General features: G+C 51.7%; 1 protein-coding gene across 1 annotated transcript in view; it reads right to left on the bottom strand.

The window, feature by feature from the left end:
• fam53b (family with sequence similarity 53 member B) overlaps nucleotides 1-17,028 on the bottom strand; it is a 39,460-nt gene extending 22,432 nt beyond the window's left edge. The window contains exons 1-2 of the mRNA XM_055938171.1: nucleotides 16,919-17,028; nucleotides 2,604-2,822 (exon numbers count right to left, since the gene is read on the bottom strand). The gene's annotated coding sequence lies outside the window, so the exon portion shown is untranslated. The remainder of the gene's footprint in view (nucleotides 1-2,603; nucleotides 2,823-16,918) is intronic.
• Between the last annotated feature and the right edge of the window lie 4,875 nt (nucleotides 17,029-21,903).

Here is a 21,903-nt window from a genome sequence, read left to right as displayed (position 1 = left end):
GGAACAGCCATATTCCCCTTTATAGTGGAATAGGTTGATAGTCTTTAGAGTGAATAGGGAATAGGACAATCATTTATTATACTGTAAGGATGTAAACTGTTCCATCTTTGGGATGGTGAAGAATGTGGCAGTTAGATTAGACCGCATAAAGACGTTATTCTACACTGGGCTCGGTGTTTCCTACCGACTGACGGGACGGGCTTGGTGTTTCCTACCGACTGACGGGACGGGCTTGGTGTTTCCTACCGACTGACAGGACGGGCTCGGTGTTTCCTACCGACTGACAGGATGGGCTTGGTGTTTCCTACCGACTGACAGGATGGGCTCGGTGTTTCCTACCGACTGACAGGACGGTTGACATCAGCATACTGACTAAACACTGGGCTTGGTGTTTCCTACCGACTGACAGGATGGGCTTGGTGTTTCCTACCGACTGACAGGATGGGCTCGGTGTTTCCTACCGACTGACGGGACGGTTGACATCAGCATACTGACTAAACGCTAGGCTTGGTGTTTCCTACCGACTGACAGGATGGGCTTGGTGTTTCCTACCGACTGACAGGACGGGCTCGGTGTTTCCTACCGACTGACAGGACGGGCTCGGTGTTTCCTACCGACTGACAGGACGGGCTTGGTGTTTCCTACCGACTGACAGGACGGGCTTGGTGTTTCCTACCGACTGACAGGACGGGCTTGGTGTTTCCTACCGACTGACAGGACGGGCTTGGTGTTTCCTACCGACTGACAGGACGGGCTTGGTGTTTCCTACCGACTGACGGGATGGGCTTGGTGTTTCCTACCGACTGACAGGACGGGCTTGGTGTTTCCTACCGACTGACGGGACGGGCTTGGTGTTTCCTACCGACTGACGGGACGGGCTTGGTGTTTCCTACCGACTGACAGGACGGGCTTGGTGTTTTCTACCGACTGACAGGACGGGCTTGGTGTTTCCTACCGACTAAACACTGGGCTTGGTGTTTCCTACCGACTGACAGGATGGGCTTGGTGTTTCCTACCGACTAAACACTGGGCTTGGTGTTTCCTACCGACTGACAGGATGGGCTTGGTGTTTCCTACCGACTGACAGGATGGGCTTGGTGTTTCCTACCGACTGACAGGATGGGCTTGGTGTTTCCTACCGACTGACAGGATGGGCTTGGTGTTTCCTACCGACTGACAGGATGGGCTTGGTGTTTCCTACCGACTGACAGGACGGTGACATCAGCATACTGACTAAACACTGGGCTTGGTGTTTCCTACCGACTGACAGGACGGGCTTGGTGTTTCCTACCGACTGACAGGATGGGCTTGGTGTTTCCTACCGACTGACAGGATGGGCTTGGTGTTTCCTACCGACTGACAGGACGGGCTCGGTGTTTCCTACCGACTGACAGGACGGGCTCGGTGTTTCCTACCGACTGACAGGACGGGCTTGGTGTTTCCTACCGACTGACGGGATGGGCTTGGTGTTTCCTACCGACTGACAGGACGGGCTTGGTGTTTCCTACCGACTGACAGGACGGGCTTGGTGTTTCCTACCGACTGACAGGATGGGCTTGGTGTTTCCTACCGACTGACAGGACGGTGACATCAACATACTGACTAAACACTGGGCTTGGTGTTTCCTACCGACTGACAGGACGGTGACATCAGCATACTGACTAAACACTGGGCTTGGTGTTTCCTACCGACTGACAGGACGGGCTTGGTGTTTCCTACCGACTGACAGGACGGGCTTGGTGTTTCCTACCGACTGACAGGACGGGCTTGGTGTTTCCTACCGACTGACAGGACGGGCTTGGTGTTTCATACCGACTGACAGGACGGGCTTGGTGTTTCCTACCGACTGACAGGACGGGCTTGGTGTTTCCTACCGACTGACAGGACGGGCTTGGTGTTTCCTACCGACTGACAGGACGGGCTTGGTGTTTCCTACCGACTGACAGGACGGGCTTGGTGTTTCCTACCGACTGACGGGATGGGCTTGGTGTTTCCTACCGACTGACGGGATGGGCTTGGTGTTTCCTACCGACTGACAGGACGGGCTTGGTGTTTCCTACCGACTGACAGGATGGGCTTGGTGTTTCCTACCGACTGACAGGACGGTGACATCAACATACTGACTAAACACTGGGCTTGGTGTTTCCTACCGACTGACAGGACGGTGACATCAGCATACTGACTAAACACTGGGCTTGGTGTTTCCTACCGACTGACAGGACGGTGACATCAGCATACTGACTAAACACCAGGCTTGGTGTTTCCTACCGACTGACAGGACGGTGACATCAGCATACTGACTAAACACCAGGCTTGGTGTTTCCTACCGACTGACAGGATGGTGACATCAGCATACTGACTAAACACCAGGCTTGGTGTTTCCTACCGACTGACAGGACGGTGACATCAGCATACTGACTAAACACCAGGCTTGGTGTTTCCTACCGACTGACAGGACGGTGACATCAACATACTGACTAAACATACGATCATGTAGGATATATGCAAATAACAAAGCCATATACAAAGGTGTGTGTGTGTGTGTGTGTGTGTGTGTGTGTGTGTGTGTGTGTGTGTGTGTGTGTGTGGAGATAACGTCTCACCAGCTCCAAATCAGTCTCTTTGACTTTGGACTTTACATCGTCGACACCCGGTTTCTTTTCCAGTTATTTTTTTGCGTAAATGATCACCATGGCAACGCCGCCCCACATCTCCGCAGCCACACTCTATTCCAGCGCATTGGGCTGTGAATGGGGTTGGTGACGGAGGCCATCTTGACGATCTTCAGCACCTCCCCGGAACGTCTACTTCCTGTCACTCCTCTGTCGCAAGAAACACACAGACGAGCAAAGGGATTATAATTCTGTCCATTTGTGGAGTTCAGGACCTTATTCCTCAACAACCCTCAACCCAGACCTCATGTTCCAGCTGAATTGTGGGGCGGTCAGTATCCCTGAACCCTTATTCCTCAACAACCCTCAACCCAGACCTCATGTTCCAGCTGAATTGTGGGGCGGTCAGTATCCCTGAACCCTTATTCCTCAACAACCCTCAACCCAGACCTCATGTTCCAGCTGAATTGTGGGGCGGTCAGTATCCCTGAACCCTTATTCCTCAACAACCCTCAACCCAGACCTCATGTTCCAGCTGAATTGTGGGGCGGTCAGTATCCCTGAACCCTTATTCCTCAACAACCCTCAACCCAGACCTCATGTTCCAGCTGAACTGTGGGGCGGTCAGTATCCCTGAACCCTTATTCCTCAACAACCCTCAACCCAGACCTCATGTTCCAGCTGAACTGTGGGGCGGTCAGTATCCCTGAACCCTTATTCCTCAACAACCCTCAACCCAGACCTCATGTTCCAGCTGAACTGTGGGGCGGTCAGAATCCCTGAAGGGGCTCCTCTGAAGGGGCTCGCATAAGCCTGATCCAAGATCTGTTTGCAATGAAAATGACAATGATCATGGGAGTTGGCAATACCGTACAAACAGATCTGGGACCTGGCTGCTGCATCTCTCCAGACGCAGTGCTGCTTTAAAGCTCTCTGGCAGCTCAGACAGTCAGAGTCTCATCAGAATTTGAGGTCTCCAACGACACACTCTTGCAGATACCAAAAGGAGAAAGTCAGTGGTTGGACAAGACCCATTCATTCCAGAACCACAGTAGAAGATGAGAGGAGGACCGCACAGAGGGTCTGAGAGGAGGAGAGTCCGAGAGGGGGACCGCACAGAGGGTTCGAGGGGAGGACCGCACAGAGGGTCCGAGGGGAGGACCGCACAGAGGGTCCGAGGGGAGGACCGCACAGAGGGTCCGAGGGGAGGACCGCACAGAGGGTCCGAGGGGAGGACCGCACAGAGGGTCCGAGGGGAGGACCGCACAGAGGGTCCGAGGGGAGGACCGCACAGAGGGTCCGAGGGGAGGACCGCACAGAGGGTCCGAGGGGAGGACCGCACAGAGGGTCCGAGGGGAGGTCCGCACAGAGGGTCCGAGGGGAGGACCGCACAGAGGGTCCGAGGGGAGGACCGCACAGAGGGTCCGAGGGGAGGACCGCACAGAGGGTCCGAGGGGAGGACCGCACAGAGGGTCCGAGGGGAGGACCGCACAGAGGGTCCGAGGGGAGGACCGCACAGAGGGTCCGAGGGGAGGACCGCACAGAGGGTCCGAGGGGAGGACCGCACAGAGGGTCCGAGGGGAGGACCGCACAGAGGGTCCGAGGGGAGGACCGCACAGAGGGTCCGAGGGGAGGACCGCACAGACGGTCCGAGGGGAGGACCGCACAGAGGGTCCGAGGGGAGGACCGCACAGAGGGTCCGAGGGGAGGACCGCACAGAGGGTCCGAGGGGAGGACCGCACAGAGGGTCCGAGGGGAGGACCGCACAGAGGGTCCGAGGGGAGGACCGCACAGAGGGTCCGAGGGGAGGACCGCACAGAGGGTCCTGAGGGGAGGACCGCACAGAGGGTCCGAGGGGAGGACCGCACAGAGGGTTCGAGGGGAGGACCGCACAGAGGGTCCGAGGGGAGGACCGCACAGAGGGTCCGAGGGGAGGACCGCACAGAGGGTCCGAGGGGAGGACCGCACAGAGGGTCCGAGGGGAGGACCGCACAGAGGGTCCGAGGGGAGGACCGCACAGAGGGTCCGAGGGGAGGACCGCACAGAGGGTCCGAGGGGAGGACCGCACAGAGGGTACGAGGGGAGGACCGCACAGAGGGTACGAGGGGAGGACCGCACAGAGGGTACGAGGGGAGGACCGCACAGAGGGTTCGAGGGGAGGACCGCACAGAGGGTCCGAGGGGAGGACCGCACAGAGGGTGTGAGAGGGGGACCGCACAGAGGGTCCGAGAGGGGGACCGCACAGAGGGTCCGAGAGGGGGACCGCACAGAGGGTCCGAGAGGGGGACCGCACAGAGGGTCCGAGAGGGGGACCGCACAGAGGGTTCCGAGAGGGGGACCGCACAGAGGGTTCCGAGAGGGGGACCGCACAGAGGGTCCGAGAGGGGGACCGCACAGAGGGTCCGAGAGGGGGACCGCACAGAGGGTCCGAGAGGGGGACCGCACAGAGGGTCCGAGAGGGGGACCGCACAGAGGGTTCGAGAGGGGGACCGCACAGAGGGTTCGAGAGGGGGACCGCACAGAGGGTCCGAGAGGGGGACCGCACAGAGGGTCCGAGAGGGGGACCGCACAGAGGGTTCGAGAGGGGGACCGCACAGAGGGTCCGAGAGGGGGACCGCACAGAGGGTGCGAGAGGGGGACCGCACAGAGGGTTCGAGAGGGGGACCGCACAGAGGGTCCGAGAGGGGGACCGCACAGAGGGTGCGAGAGGGGGACCGCACAGAGGGTGCGAGAGGGGGACCGCACAGAGGGTCCGAGAGGGGGACCGCACAGAGGGTCTGAGAGGGGGATACCAAAAGGAGAAAGTCAGTGGTTGGACAAGAGCCATTCATTCCAGAACCACAGTAGAAGATGAGAGGAGGACCGCACAGAGGGTCTGAGAGGGGGACCGCACAGAGGGTCTGAGAGGGGGACCGCACAGAGGGTCTGAGAGGGGGACCGCACAGAGGGTCTCGAGAGGGGGACCGCACAGAGGGTTTCGAGAGGAGGACCGCACAGAGGGTTCGAGAGGAGGACCGCACAGAGGGTCCGAGAGGAGGACCGCACAGAGGGTCCGAGAGGACCGCACAGAGGGTCCGAGAGGAGGACCGCACAGAGGGTCCGAGAGGAGGACCGCACAGAGGGTCCGAGAGGAGGACCGCACAGAGGGTCCGAGAGGAGGACCGCACAGAGGGTCCGAGAGGAGGACCGCACAGAGGGTCCGAGAGGAGGACCGCACAGAGGGTCCGAGAGGAGGACCGCACAGAGGGTCCGAGAGGAGGACCGCACAGAGGGTCCGAGAGGAGGACCGCACAGAGGGTCCGAGAGGAGGACCGCACAGAGGATCTGAGAGGAGGAATCACAGAACAACTGGAGAGCGCTGGGAGAGAGGAGAGAGCTGGGATGCAGGAGAGAGAGAGAGCAAGGAGGAAGGGGAGAGAGCTGTCGTCTGTGGAACAAAGGCGTTTTGTCTTGATCATAATGAACAGAGGAGAAACAATACGAGCTGGCAGAGAAGTCAGAATATAAACTCATCACAAGACTGCAGGGGGCTGACTGACCACCGTGACGGTACAATCTCCATCACTAGACCAGTGATCAAGTCACAGCAACGTGAGGACGGGACGTCACGCCATTTCCTGGTTGATAAAATTCTAATAGGTCGCCTAAAATTGGTCTCCCGAGTGGTGCAGTGGTCTGTATCACAACCGGCCGTGATCGGGTGTCCCTTAGGGTGGCGCAGAACTGGCCCAGCGTCGTCCGGGTTTGTACCATCTAAACCGCTGGGAAACATCTTGTTAATAAACAAAAATATTATATTTTCAGCTGTTTGAAACTGGTGTACAAAACCAAAAGACGCAAAAAATTAAATTTAAGAACGTGAAGACTAAAAATAGTGCACATAGAACAAATACCGCTTCTTAGACTTGCTTTCAATAAGAACGACAGATCTATAACTCACATTTCTATGATAATTTGATCAGGTCAGGGGTGGGGGGGGAAAGTAACATATTGCAGTTTTAAATACCGAGAGAGCGACAGAAGAGGTGACGGGGGCCGGGCCAGCGACAGAGCGGGTGACGGGCCAGCGACAGAGCGGGTGACGGGCCAGCGACAGAGCGGGTGACGGGCCAGCGACAGAGCGAGTGACGGGCCAGCGACAGAGCGAGTGACGGGCCAGCTCCGACCCCCTGCCTAGTTACTATCCACACGGCTCTAGCAACACGGCTCCGACCCCCTGCCTGGTTAGCAACACGGCTCTGACCCCTGCCTGGTTAGCAACACGGCTCCGACCCCCTGCCTGGTTAGCAACACGGCTCCGACCCCCTGCCTGGTTAGCAACACGGCTCTGACCCCCTGCCTGGTTAGCAACACGGCTCTGACCCCCTGCCTGGTTAGCAACAAGGCTCTGACCCCCTGCCTGGTTAGCAACACGGCTCTGACCCCCTGCCTGGTTAGCAACACGGCTCTGACCCCCTGCCTGGTTAGCAACACGGCTCTGACCCCTGCCTGGTTAGCAACACGGCTCCGACCCCCTGCCTGGTTAGCAACACGGCTCCGACCCCCTGCCTGGTTAGCAACACGGCTCCGACCCCCTGCCTGGTTAGCAACACGGCTCCGACCCCCTGCCTGGTTAGCAACACGGCTCCGACCCCCTGCCTGGTTAGCAACACGGCTCCGACCCCCTGCCTGGTTAGCAACACGGCTCCGACCCCCTGCCTGGTTAGCAACACGGCTCTGACCCCCTGCCTGGTTACAGTTTAGCAGGGCCTCTGCTTTAAGTTTCATCCCTGTATTAGAAACCAAACTACTGTCAGCGCCAGGAGACATGCTGCTAGTCCCGTCTGTCTTTTAATTCACCTTTATTTAACCAGGTAGGCCAGTTGATCAGGTAGGCCAGTTGATCAGGTAGGCCAGTTGATCAGGTAGGCCAGTTGATCAGGTAGGCCAGTTGATCAGGTAGGCCAGTTGATCAGGTAGGCCAGTTGAGAACAAGTTCTCATTTACAACTGCGACCTGGCCAAGATGAAGCAAAGCAGTGTGACAAACAGAGTTACACATGGAATAAACAAACATAGTCAATAATACAGTAGAACAAAAGAAAACAAAAAGTATATATACAGTGTGTGCAAATGAGGTAAGATTAGTGAGGTAAGGCATTAAATAGGCCATGGCAAAAGAAAATAACAATATGGGGATGATGTAGGTGGGTGGGCTATTTACAGATGGGCTATGTACAGATGCAGTGATCTGTGAGCTGCTCTGACAGCTGATGCTGAAAATTAGTGACTGTCTGTCTGTCTCAGGAGTCCCTAGACTAGCCATGCTGCTAGTACTGTCTGTCTGTCCCAGGAGTCCCTAGACTAGACATGCTGCTAGTACTGTCTGTCTGTCTGTCCCAGGAGTCCCTAGACTAGACAGGCTGCTAGTACTGTCTGTCCCAGGAGTCCCTAGACTAGCCATGCTGCTAGTACTGTCTGTCTGTCCCAGGAGTCCCTAGACTAGACATGCTGCTAGTACTGTCTGTCTGTCCCAGGAGTCCCTAGACTAGACATGCTGCTAGTACTGTCTGTCCCAGGAGTCCCTAGACTAGCCATGCTGCTAGTACTGTCTGTCTGTCCCAGGAGTCCCTAGACTAGCCATGCTGCTAGTACTGTCTGTCTGTCCGAGGAGTCCCTAGACTAGCCATGCTGCTAGTACTGTCTGTCTGTCTGTCCCAGGAGTCCCTAGACTAGCCATGCTGCTAGTACTGTCTGTCTGTCCCAGGAGTCCCTAGACTAGCCATGCTGCTAGTACTGTCTGTCCCAGGAGTCCCTAGACTAGACATGCTGCTAGTACTGTCTGTCTGTCCCAGGAGTCCCTAGACTAGACATGCTGCTAGTACTGTCTGTCTGTCCCAGGAGTCCCTAGACTAGCCATGCTGCTAGTACTGTCTGTCTGTCCGAGGAGTCCCTAGACTAGCCATGCTGCTAGTACTGTCTGTCTGTCTGTCCCAGGAGTCCCTAGACTAGCCATGCTGCTAGTACTGTCTGTCTGTCCCAGGAGTCCCTAGACTAGACCTGCTGCTAGTACTGTCTGTCCCAGGAGTCCCTAGACTAGACATGCTGCTAGTACTGTCTGTCTGTCCCAGGAGTCCCTAGACTAGCCATGCTGCTAGTACTGTCTGTCTGTCTGTCCAAGGAGTCCCTAGACTAGCGATGCTGCTAGTACTGTCTGTCTGTCTGAGGAGTCCCTAGACTAGCCATGCTGCTAGTACTGTCTGTCCCAGGAGTCCCTAGACTAGCCATGCTGCTAGTACTGTCTGTCTGTCCAAGGAGTCCCTAGACTAGACCTGCTGCTAGTACTGTCTGTCCCAGGAGTCCCTAGACTAGACCTGCTGCTAGTACTGTCTGTCCCAGGAGTCCCTAGACTAGACCTGCTGCTAGTACTGTCTGTCTGTCCCAGGAGTCCCTAGACTAGCCATGCTGCTAGTACTGTCTGTCTGTCCCAGGAGTCCCTAGACTAGACATGCTGCTAGTACTGTCTGTCTGTCCCAGGAGTCCCTAGACTAGACCTGCTGCTAGTACTGTCTGTCTGTCTCAGGAGTCCCTAGACTAGCCATGCTGCTAGTACTGTCTGTCTGTCCCAGGAGTCCCTAGACTAGACATGCTGCTAGTACTGTCTGTCTGTCCCAGGAGTCCCTAGACTAGACAGGCTGCTAGTACTGTCTGTCCCAGGAGTCCCTAGACTAGACCTGCTGCTAGTACTGTCTGTCTGTCCCAGGAGTCCCTAGACTAGCCATGCTGCTAGTACTGTCTGTCTGTCCGAGGAGTCCCTAGACTAGCCATGCTGCTAGTACTGTCTGTCTGTCTGTCCCAGGAGTCCCTAGACTAGCCATGCTGCTAGTACTGTCTGTCCCAGGAGTCCCTAGACTAGCCATGCTGCTAGTACTGTCTGTCTGTCCCAGGAGTCCCTAGACTAGCCATGCTGCTAGTACTGTCTGTCCCAGGAGTCCCTAGACTAGACATGCTGCTAGTACTGTCTGTCTGTCCCAGGAGTCCCTAGACTAGCCATGCTGCTAGTACTGTCTGTCTGTCCGAGGAGTCCCTAGACTAGCCATGCTGCTAGTACTGTCTGTCTGTCTGTCCCAGGAGTCCCTAGACTAGCCATGCTGCTAGTACTGTCTGTCTGTCCCAGGAGTCCCTAGACTAGCCATGCTGCTAGTACTGTCTGTCTGTCCCAGGAGTCCCTAGACTAGCCATGCTGCTAGTACTGTCTGTCTGTCTGTCCAAGGAGTCCCTAGACTAGCGATGCTGCTAGTACTGTCTGTCTGTCTGAGGAGTCCCTAGACTAGCCATGCTGCTAGTACTGTCTGTCCCAGGAGTCCCTAGACTAGCCATGCTGCTAGTACTGTCTGTCTGTCCAAGGAGTCCCTAGACTAGACCTGCTGCTAGTACTGTCTGTCCCAGGAGTCCCTAGACTAGCCATGCTGCTAGTACTGTCTGTCTGTCCCAGGAGTCCCTAGACTAGACATGCTGCTAGTACTGTCTGTCTGTCCCAGGAGTCCCTAGACTAGACCTGCTGCTAGTACTGTCTGTCTGTCTCAGGAGTCCCTAGTCTAGCCATGCTGCTAGTACTGTCTGTCCCAGGAGTCCCTAGACTAGACATGCTGCTAGTACTGTCTGTCTGTCCCAGGAGTCCCTAGACTAGCCATGCTGCTAGTACTGTCTGTCTCTCCCAGGAGTCCCTAGACTAGCCATGCTGCTAGTACTGTCTGTCTGTCCCAGGAGTCCCTAGACTAGCCATGCTGCTAGTACTGTCTGTCTGTCCCAGGAGTCCCTAGACTAGCCATGCTGCTAGTACTGTCTGTCTGTCCCAGGAGTCCCTAGACTAGACATGCTGCTAGTACTGTCTGTCTGTCCCAGGAGTCCCTAGACTAGCCATGCTGCTAGTACTGTCTGTCTGTCCCAGGAGTCCCTAGACTAGCCATGCTGCTAGTACTGTCTGTCTCTCCCAGGAGTCCCTAGACTAGCCATGCTGCTAGTACTGTCTGTCTGTCTCAGGAGTCCCTAGACTAGCCATGCTGCTAGTACTGTCTGTCTGTCTCAGGAGTCCCTAGTCTAGCCATGCTGCTAGTACTGTCTGTCCCAGGAGTCCCTAGACTAGACATGCTGCTAGTACTGTCTGTCCCAGGAGTCCCTAGACTAGACATGCTGCTAGTACTGTCTGTCTGTCTGTCCCAGGAGTCCCTAGACTAGACATGCTGCTAGTACTGTCTGTCTGTCCCAGGAGTCCCTAGACTAGCCATGCTGCTAGTACTGTCTGTCTGTCTGTCCCAGGAGTCCCTAGACTAGACATGCTGCTAGTACTGTCTGTCTGTCCCAGGAGTCCCTAGACTAGCCATGCTGCTAGTACTGTCTGTCTGTCTGTCCCAGGAGTCCCTAGACTAGCCATGCTGCTAGTACTGTCTGTCTGTCCCAGGAGTCTCTAGACTAGCCATGCTGCTAGTACTGTCTGTCTGTCTCAGGAGTCCCTAGACTAGACCTGCTGCTAGTACTGTCTGTCTGTCTCAGGAGTTCCTAGACTAGCCATGCTGCTAGTACTGTCTGTCTGTCCCAGGAGTCCCTAGACTAGACATGCTGCTAGTACTGTCTGTCTGTCTCAGGAGTTCCTAGACTAGCCATGCTGCTAGTACTGTCTGTCTGTCCCAGGAGTCCCTAGACTAGACATGCTGCTAGTACTGTCTGTCTGTCCCAGGAGTCCCTAGACTAGCCATGCTGCTAGTACTGTCTGTCTGTCCCAGGAGTCCCTAGACTAGACATGCTGCTAGTACTGTCTGTCTGTCTGTCCCAGGAGTCCCTAGACTAGACATGCTGCTAGTACTGTCTGTTACTTTATTTAGTTTTTACAAGGACAGTGCATATTAATAAAACAGGTCTGTAAATGTGCCAGTTTTAACCAGCAAGCCTCTCGACCGCGGTAGACTATTTTGGGGTGTTAGAAGATACGACGGCTCTCTGCAGTATAGGGCTTGATTGGTGATGGAGAACGGAGACTTCCTCTGTGGTCACAGTCAGCCTTTCAAACTGTGGCATTTCTGAGGTGTATAAAGTTGCTGAAACAGCTAAGTCCATCTCGTGGTTTAAAACACCAGAGAGAAAGAACTGGGCCTAGAGGAAACCACAGTGCCAAATGAGGACAGGAGAATGGATACAACAGTGTAGAATAGACACAACAGTGTAGAATACTATGAGCCGAGTCACCCTGAGCTGTTCTGGAGCTGATAGGAGCCGGGTCACCCTGAGCTGATAGGAGCCGGGTCACCCTGAGCTGATAGGAGCCGGGTCACCCTGAGCTGATAGGAGCCGGGTCACCCTGAGCTGATAGGAGCAGAGCTGGGTCACCCTGAGTTGCTCTGGAGCTGATAAGAGGTGAGCTGGGTCACCCTGAGCTGCTCTGGAGCTGATAGGAGGAGAGCTTCAAGGTTTCTGTGTTCAGTACAGAACAAATTGAGACATGGGTAGGCTATTCAGTTAGAACAATTACATTAAGCAATATACAGTGTGATCCTGTAGAGAACAAGTTGAGACTGCAGTTAAGAGAGCCTTAAATGTTACATCATATTTGTGTCTCTGAGAAATGTTCTATCGATTCCCAGGGTCAGTGGGACACAGTGATGGTTTAGGAGGCCCTGATCCGTGTCCGAGAGACTAGTGGGACACAGTAATGGTTTAGGAGGCCCTGAGCCGTGTCTGAGAGACTAGTGGGACACAGTAATGGTTTAGGAGGCCCTGAGCCGTGTCTGAGAGACTAGTGGGACACAGTGATGGTTTAGGAGGCCCTGAGCCGTGTCTGAGAGACTAGTGGGTCACAGTAATGGTTTAGGAGGCCCTGAGCCGTGTCCGAGAGACTAGTGGGACACAGTAATGGTTTAGGAGGCCCTGAGCCGTGTCTGAGAGACTAGTGGGACACAGTAATGGTTTCATAAGCATGTAGCTGCCCCAGCCACTTACCATAAACACAAAGACCCACCCAGCAAGCCTATGCATGGCAGCCAAGGCAAAGAGGCCTGCTTTTTAGTGGGTTTACTTTATCTAAATACCTACAGCCTGCAACAGCACTGTATACATGGGTTAGGACACAGCACCGCGGGTTAGGATACAGCGCCGCCACCGTGGGTTAGGAAACGACACCAGCACCGTGGGTTAGGACACAGCACCACCGTGGGTTAGGAAACGACACCAGCACCGTGGGTTAGGACACAGCACCGTCCCGCGGCGGGTTAGGACACAGCGCCGCCGCCGTGGGTTAGGACACAGCGCCAGCCCCGTGGGTTAGGACACAGCGCCGTCCCGCGGGTTAGGACACAGCACCAGCACCGTGGGTTAGGACACAGCACCACCACCGTGGGTTAGGGAACACCACCAGCACCGTGGGTTAGGGAACACCACCAGCACCGTGGGTTAGGGAACACCACCAGCACCGTGGGTTAGGGAACACCACCAGCACCGTGGGTTAGGGAACACCACCACCACCGTGGGTTAGGGAACACCACCACCACCGTGGGTTAGGGAACACCACCACCACCGTGGGTTAGGGAACACCACCACCACCGTGGGTTAGGGAACACCACCACCACCGTGGGTTAGGGAACACCACCACCACCGTGGGTTAGGGAACACCACCACCACCGTGGGTTAGGGAACACCACCACCACCGTGGGTTAGGGAACACCACCACCACCGTGGGTTAGGGAACACCACCACCACCGTGGGTTAGGGAACACCACCACCACCGTGGGTTAGGGAACACCACCACCACCGTGGGTTAGGGAACACCACCACCACCGTGGGTTAGGGAACACCACCACCACCGTGGGTTAGGGAACACCACCACCACCGTGGGTTAGGGAACACCACCACCACCGTGGGTTAGGGAACACCACCACCACCGTGGGTTAGGGAACACCACCACCACCGTGGGTTAGGGAACACCACCACCACCGTGGGTTAGGGAACACCACCACCACCGTGGGTTAGGGAACACCACCACCACCGTGGGTTAGGGAACACCACCACCACCGTGGGTTAGGGAACACCACCACCACCGTGGGTTAGGGAACACCACCACCACCGTGGGTTAGGGAACACCACCACCACCGTGGGTTAGGGAACACCACCACCACCGTGGGTTAGGAACACCACCACCACCGTGGGTTAGGAACACCACCACCACCGTGGGTTAGGAACACCACCACCACCGTGGGTTAGGAACAACACCACCACCGTGGGTTAGGAACAACACCACCACCGTGGGTTAGGAACAACACCACCACCGTGGGTTAGGAACAACACCACCACCGTGGGTTAGGACACAGCACCACCGTGGGTTAGGACACAGCACCACCGTGGGTTAGGACACAGCACCACCGGTTAGGAACAACACCACCACCGTGGGTCAGGACACAGCACCACCGGTTAGGAACAACACCACCACGGGTTAGGACACGACACCAGCACCGCGGGTTAGGACACGACACCAGCACCGCGGGTTAGGACACGACACCAGCACCGCGGGTTAGGACACGACACCAGCACCGCGGGTTAGGAAAACAGCACTTTTCTAAAATGTTAGGCTTGTCAGCATTAGGCCAAATATCTAGTCCATGGGATAATGAGGTACTGTGAGCAATCTGGAGACACTCCCAAACAACTTTTTTTTTTTAAACAGCCAACTGCATTGTCACTGACCTATTTAATAGCGTACATGGAAAATAACCCGCAAGAGTCATCAACGTTCCGTCCTGCTGCCTCGGCTACACGGAGCCGTATGACTGTAACAACTAAACCACAACTGACAACATATTCTTACACCCAGTTGTGATAAAGATCGAGAGGTGTAAGACCACATGTTAACGTATGACTCAAACGCCTGGCTGTTTACCATGAACGATCCACTCTCTGGCTCCACTTCCTCAATGAATATGACAAGGCTTAACTAGCTAAATACACCCCAAGCAACCCACTAACTATCTAGGCCTGGCTGAAAATTTAAGGGGTTTGGCAGGCAGGTTGGTGTTGCAGAAGCACACCGAATGTTACAATGAGGCTACAGAGCGCACACACATTGTAACCTTGGGGGAAAAGGCCACAGACTGCTATATATACTGTAATAACACAATATGACAAGAGCTGCTTCTAAAAACTAGTTGGCGTAGCAATCACCGACTACCTTATTGGATCGCTCTCTCTCTCTCTCTCTCATCTGACAACTTTGATGTCGATAAGCAAAAAAAAGTACATTATCGAGATACAGGCTAAATATCATGGTCCTACACATTGTTATAGAGAAAGTTGAATAGCGAGCCAACGTCCTGTCGTTGACCACATTATGGGTCCACGTTATATTGGATAGCAAGTCAACCCGATCTACCCGAGAGGAGCATTACTCATTATGAACATTCTCTTATGGTACAATAAGTTCTGAATAAGTGGAATGTTGACATCTATAAAATGCTACTTGATACGTTATGGCCCAAAAGATACATGTTCCTGCCACAGGATCTGCTTGTCTAACTCACGGGATGAAAATTATAGTAACAACGCGCCCAATTAATTACAACAGCCATTCAAAAGTTAACAACAACTCCCGTATTTCCTACAGTTCATTCTGGGTTGATTTGATTTAAGGGGACTGCAACGCAGCAGCCAAGTTCAGACGCGACAAAATCTCTCTTGGATAAACTCGCGTAACGCAACGACATGGTTTTGAAAACAGAAAGGCATCTCGCAGAGAGCAGGACTTTCCAACATAACACCACTAGCTAGCAGACTGCTATAGTAGAGGCTAGTTGGTAGTAGTAGATACCCTAGTTGTCATGAGCAGCCCATAAAAACTAGCTACTACTGAGACCAAGCCGTGTTCCTCGAAGGCAGAGGTAGTAAACACTATTTAGTTAGACATGTTGTTGCTTTACAGAAAAGTGTTATTCGCAGTACAATAAAGAACATTCAACCTACATTTCTTTGACAGTTGTGTAAAAATGTTGCTACATTTCTTCACATCAATTGCTAATTAAAATGTTACAATGAGACAACTTTAATCAAACAGCTACCTCGAACATCTTCGCTAGTATGCCAGTTATTTTCTATGCTTACAAAAACTAAGCTGCACAACTGGCTAGACAAAGGGAGCCAAGTAGAGAACTTTGTAGCTAACTTTTTCTTAAACAAAAACAGTTTCCTTCCTATCAGACATAGTTACATAGCAAGCTTAATGACTGAATAAAATAACTAGTTAAATCATACAAACACAATTATTGCTTTGACATAAACCTACCTCGGGGTACGCACGTTTACTACTAGCTAGCTTTCTATGTAGCCAGCTAGATGGCTTGGTAGCTAGCCGCACAGTCAGCTACACGGCTTGGTAGCTAGCCGCACAGCCAGCTACATGGCTTGGTAGCTAGCCGCACAGCCAGCTACATGGCTTGGTAGCTAGCCGCACAGCCAGCTACATGGCTTGGTAGCTAGCCGCACAGCCAGCTACATGGCTTGGTAGCTAGCCGCACAGCCAGCTACATGGCTTGGTAGCTAGCCGCACAGCCAGCTACATGGCTTGGTAGCTAGCAGCACAGCCAGTTACATGGCTTGGTAGCTAGCCGCACAGCCAGCTACATGGCTTGGCAGCTAGCCGCACAGTCAGCTACATGGCTTGGCAACTAGCAGCACAGTCAGCTACATGGCTTGGTAGCTAGCCGCACAGTCAGCTACATGGCTTGGTAGCTAGCCGCACAGTCAGCTACATGGCTTGGTAGCTAGCAGCACAGTCAGCTACATGGCTTGGTCGCTAGCCGCACAGTCAGCTACATGGCTTGGTCGCTAGCAGCACAGTCAGCTACATGGCTTGGTAGTTAGCCGCACAGTCAGCTAGATGGCTTGGTAGTTAGCCGCACAGTCAGCTAGATGGCTTGGTAGCTAGCCGCACAGTCAGCTACATGGCTTGGTAGCTAGCCGCACAGTCAGCTACATGGCTTGGTAGCTAGCCGCACAGTCAGCTACATGGCTTGGTAGCTAGCCGCACAGTCAGCTACATGGCTTGGTAGCTAGCCGCACAGTCAGCTACATGGCTTGGTAGCTAGCCGCACAGTCAGCTACATGGCTTGGTAGCTAGCCGCACAGTCAGCTACATGGCTTGGTAGCTAGCCGCACAGTCAGCTACATGGCTTGGTAGCTAGCCGCAGTCAGCTACATGGCTTGGCAGCTAGCTGCACAGCTACCTAGCTTGCTAACCTAGAATCTCCTAGCTAAAATGTGTAACTATAGTAGCTAAACAGTGTTTTAACTCACGAGAATCAAGCTGCACATCTCGATGGTCCAATGCCTACCTGACTCCCACACCAACTTACAGTTAGAAATACTAAATTGTCTTTAAGTTTTTTAGCAACAACAAAAAAGACAAGCACTGAGTTCAAACTTACCGTGCTGCACACAACCAGGGGACTGAACTCTCAAAACTACTAAACATTGAGCCAGTGTCTAAATGTGCACGCTGTGACAACATGCACTTTGGAGCGAACCATTTATAACTCGTAGGGGTGGTCGGTCTGTTCATTAATATCATGAACAAGGTTGTCGCGCATTTAGCGATACATTATGTGGTTATGATAGTTTTGACACGGTCAATAATCAAAACTATGTAAAGATAGTGAGAGATACTGTACCAGACTTTAGCAATCCCATAGCGGCCACCTCACCTAAACGATGGTCTCATCCACACCACACTAATCGAAAGCACATAAAAAAAATAAGTCAGATTTAATGTTTGTAATAGTTGTTGTCTGGCCGTAAACAACTTTGTGAAAAATGTGGTAATATGTACAAGGATTACACAATGCACATGTATGTGTAAACCACGATAAAGGATTGGTTAATAACCATAGTTATATTGCCAAAACTACTGAAATATGCTGGATATTTTTTTAGACTGACTTTCTGAGCAAATAGTCTCACAGTGGAAGTTTTTTTTCTTTTTTTTTTTTAAAGTATTTTCAAATGACCTAAAAGCATTATGGGTTGGGATGATGTCACTGGAATAGCACCAGATATTTGCATAATGTTATGCAGTATGTCAACAGAACACTTGTTTTTTGGTCCAGGAAAAGTTGCACATGTGGTCCAATGTATTTGAGGGTTAACTGCATTTCACCACTAGTCATGTTTCATTATTTATTCTAATTCCCGGATTAGAGGAGTACCGGAAGGCCAATTCTAAATAAATAAAAAAGACTTCTTAACAGCTTCTACACCCCCAAAACCATGAGACTCTTATACAATTAATCAAGTGGCTACACAGACTATTTGCATATTCCTGTCTGGTGGTAATGGGGTTACCGTGGTAACATATCAGAGTGTTCATACCTTCCTGTCTGGTGGTAATGGGGTTACCGTGGTAACATATCAGAGTGTTTATACCTTCCTGTCTGATGGTAATGGGGTTACCGTGGTTACACGTCAGAGTGTTTATACCTTCCTGTGTGGTGGTAATGGGGTTACCGTGGTAACACGTCAGAGTGTTTATACCTTCCTGTGTGGTGGTAATGGGGTTACCACGGTAACATGTCAGCGTGTTCATACCTTCCTGTCTGGTGCTAATGGTGTTACCGTGGTAACACGTCAGAGTGTGTATACCTTCCTGTGTGGTGTAATGGTGTTACCGTGGTAACATGTCAGAGTGGTCATACTTTCCTGTGTGGTGAAATGGGGTTACCATGGTAACATGTCAGAGTGGTCATATCTTCCTGTCTGGTGTCCATTATACAACAGGAGTTCTCTGATCCTGGTTCAGAATACACAGGGTTTCTCCCTCCCCATATTGACTGATCCTGGTTCAGAATACACAGGGTTTCTCCCTCCACATATTGACTGATCCTGGTCCAGAATACACAGGGTTTATCCCTCCCCATATTGACTGATCCTGGTTCAGAATACACAGGGTTTATCCCTCCCCATATTGACTGATCCTGGTTCAGAATACACAGGGTTTCTCCCTCCCCATATTGACTGATCCTGGTTCAGAATACACAGGGTTTCTCCCTCCCCATATTGACTGATACCTGATCCTGGTCCAGAATACACAGGGTTTCTTCCTCCCCATATTGACTGATCCTGGTCCAGAATACACAGGGTTTCTCCCTCCCCATATTGACTGATCCTGGTTCAGAATACACAGGGTTTCTCCCTCCCCATATTGACTGATCCTGGTCCAGAATACACAGGGTTTCTCCCTCCCCATATTGACTGATCCTGGTCCAGAATACACAGGGTTCCTTCCTCCCCATATTGACTGATCCTGGTCCAGAATACATCGGGTTTCTCCCTCCACATATTGACTGATCCTGGTTCAGAATACACAGGGTTTCTCCCTCCCCATATTGACTGATACCTGATCCTGGTCCAGAATACACAGGGTTTCTTCCTCCCCATATTGACTGATCCTGGTTCAGAATACATCGGGTTTCTCCCTCCACATATTGACTGATCCTGGTTCAGAATACACAGGGTTTCTCCCTCCCCATATTGACTGATACCTGATCCTGGTTCAGAATACATCGGGTTTCTCCCTCCCCATATTGACTGATCCTGGTTCAGAATACACCGGGTTTCTCCCTCCACATATTGACTGATCCTGGTTCAGAATACACAGGGTTTCTCCCTCCCCATATTGACTGATCCTGGTTCAGAATACATCGGGTTTCTCCCTTCACATATTGACTGATCCTGGTTCAGAATACACAGGGTTTCTCCCTCCACATATTGACTGATCCTGGTTCAGAATACACAGGGTTTCTCCCTCCACATATTGACTGATCCTGGTCCAGAATACACCGGGTTTCTCCCTCCCCATATACTGATCCAAGTTCAGAATACACCGGGTTTCTCCCTCCCCATATTGACTGATCCAAGTTCAGAATACACCGGGTTTCTCCCTCCCCATATTGACTGATCCTGGTTCAACAACCCCATGCAGGAAGTAATGGTCCTAGCTCCAGAACCTCATGCAGGGGATGTGTGCAGCCAGGGGACTGTATGCATGCCATCTGGGTTTCTAATTAAATTGATCATTAATTGAAACATACAGTAGCCTATTTTTGATCTAAAAGCTCTCAACAAAAGACAACCCACCTCTCATCAATAAAACAAAAGCTAAAAACAAAAAACAATTTAAAATAAGTTGATACAATTCTACACGATTTATTTCATGGTCATTCATGCCATTTCATGTCTGTCTTTGCTGTAACAAACATTTTATCGCACTGTAAGTAATTTGCGGTCCAGGTTACAAACTTTAAATGCACTGTCCCTGGCTGAATTCACAAACTGTCACTAATCTTCACTCCCGTAGCCGGTTTTAGAGGTGCTAACTGAGGATTGTGTGTTGCAGTTAGCCCCTCTACCAATAAAGGGCCCTTGCCCGTAGTAGACCATCAAAGCTAAGTATAATCTCTTTCGTTACAAATCGAGACAAGGCAGGCTACTACAAACAAGACGACATTTAAGTGAAAGGAAAACAGGGACACCAACTGACAGAGTTGCAGAACTACATCCATATAACGTGTGTTGAGCAACTCTTTTTGCGGAGTGGAATCGCTCGAAGTGGAATCATTTGACGATTGATCAAATGGGAAATGTACGAGCATCCAACTGTTGTCATGGAAACAGTTGACCAAATCCAAGCGAGTGATCTATTTTATTATTTAACCTTTATTTAACTAAGCAAGTCAGTTAATTAAGAACAAATTCTTATTTACAATGACGGCTTACCTCGGCCAAAACCCGGACAACGCTGGGACAATTGTGCACCGCCCTACGGGACTCCCAAAAAGAGCCGTACGTGATTCAACCTGAATTCGCACCAGGGACTGAAGTGACGCCTCTTGCACTGAGAAGCAGTGTCTTAGACCGCTGCGCCACTCGGGAGCCCAGTTCAACAGAGTTATCTTCCAAATGGCACACTATTCTCTATAGTGTGCACTACTTTTCCACCAGAGCCCTATGAGCCCTGGTCAAAAGTAGTGCACTACATAAGGTACAGGGTACCATTTGGGGTCAGACAGTGACCTTTGGAAACTAATATGAGACCAGAAAACATGAAAGGGCCATCTGGTCGCCATAGACACCCATTTATTGACACAGCCACCCGTCAGACATCTAGTCCATCCACAGCTCATAGCAGAGAGATGAGATCATTAAACCTGAAAGACCCTCCAGGATAATGTAGTTAATTGGGGGGGGGGGGGGGCGAAGGACCCTTGGACGTAGGGGTCCATTTGGAATTGGGCCTTGTCTTTGGCTCTGGGAGCCCACGACTCAGGAGTGGAGAAAAGAGATGGAGGCCATTTTGGGAGACGGGACAGAGTGTCCAAGGGAGGGGGGGTTCTGGAGCAATGCCCATCAATGTTGTTGGTTGTGGAGAACAAAGTGTACAGAAGTGTAGTGTCTATGCTTGATAGTAATATTCAGTGTGTTGTCCAGAAGTGTAGTGTCTATGCTTGACAGTAATATTCAGTGTGTTGTCCAGAAGTGTAGTGTCTATGCTTGATAGTAATATTCAGTGTGTTGTCCAGAAGTGTAGTGTCTATGCTTGACAGTAATATTCAGTGTGTTGTCCAGAAGTGTAGTGTCTATGCTTGACAGTAATATTCAGTGTGTTGTCCAGAAGTGTAGTGTCTATGCTTGACAGTAATATTCAGTGTGTTGTGACTAACTGACATTTTCAATGTCAACAACAGTGGGGTCAGAGTCATTGGAAAAGTACTGAACTGGATCTTCTACCAAGAACTGTGCAGCAAGTCAAATAGCTTTATTCCCAGCATTCATATCATTATTATTTAGCGAACATCACAAAGACATGATCAATTACAGTAATGACTTGAGGTACCACTATGATCAATTACAGTAATGACTTGAGGTTACCACTGTATGATCAATTACAGTAATGACTTGAGGTTACCACTTTATGATCAATTACAGTAATGACTTGAGGTTACCACTTTATGATCAATTACAGTAATGACTTGATGTTACCACTTTATGATCAATTACAGTAATGACTTGAGGTACCACTTTATGATCAATTACAGTAATGACTTGAGGTACCACTTTATGATCAATTACAGTAATGACTTGAGGTACCACTTTATGATCAATTACGGTAATTACTTGAGGTACCGCTTTATGATCAATTACAGTAATGACTTGAGGTACCACTATGATCAATTACAGTAAAGACTTGAGGTACCACTTTATGATCAATTACAGTAATGACTTGATGT

The sequence above is a fragment of the Salvelinus fontinalis genome, chromosome 1, assembly GCF_029448725.1.
Source record: "Salvelinus fontinalis isolate EN_2023a chromosome 1, ASM2944872v1, whole genome shotgun sequence".
Classification (NCBI taxonomy): Eukaryota; Metazoa; Chordata; class Actinopteri; order Salmoniformes; family Salmonidae; genus Salvelinus; species Salvelinus fontinalis.
The sequence above is the reverse complement of the archived record's forward strand: the minus strand, read 5'-3'. Positions and strand labels throughout refer to the sequence as shown.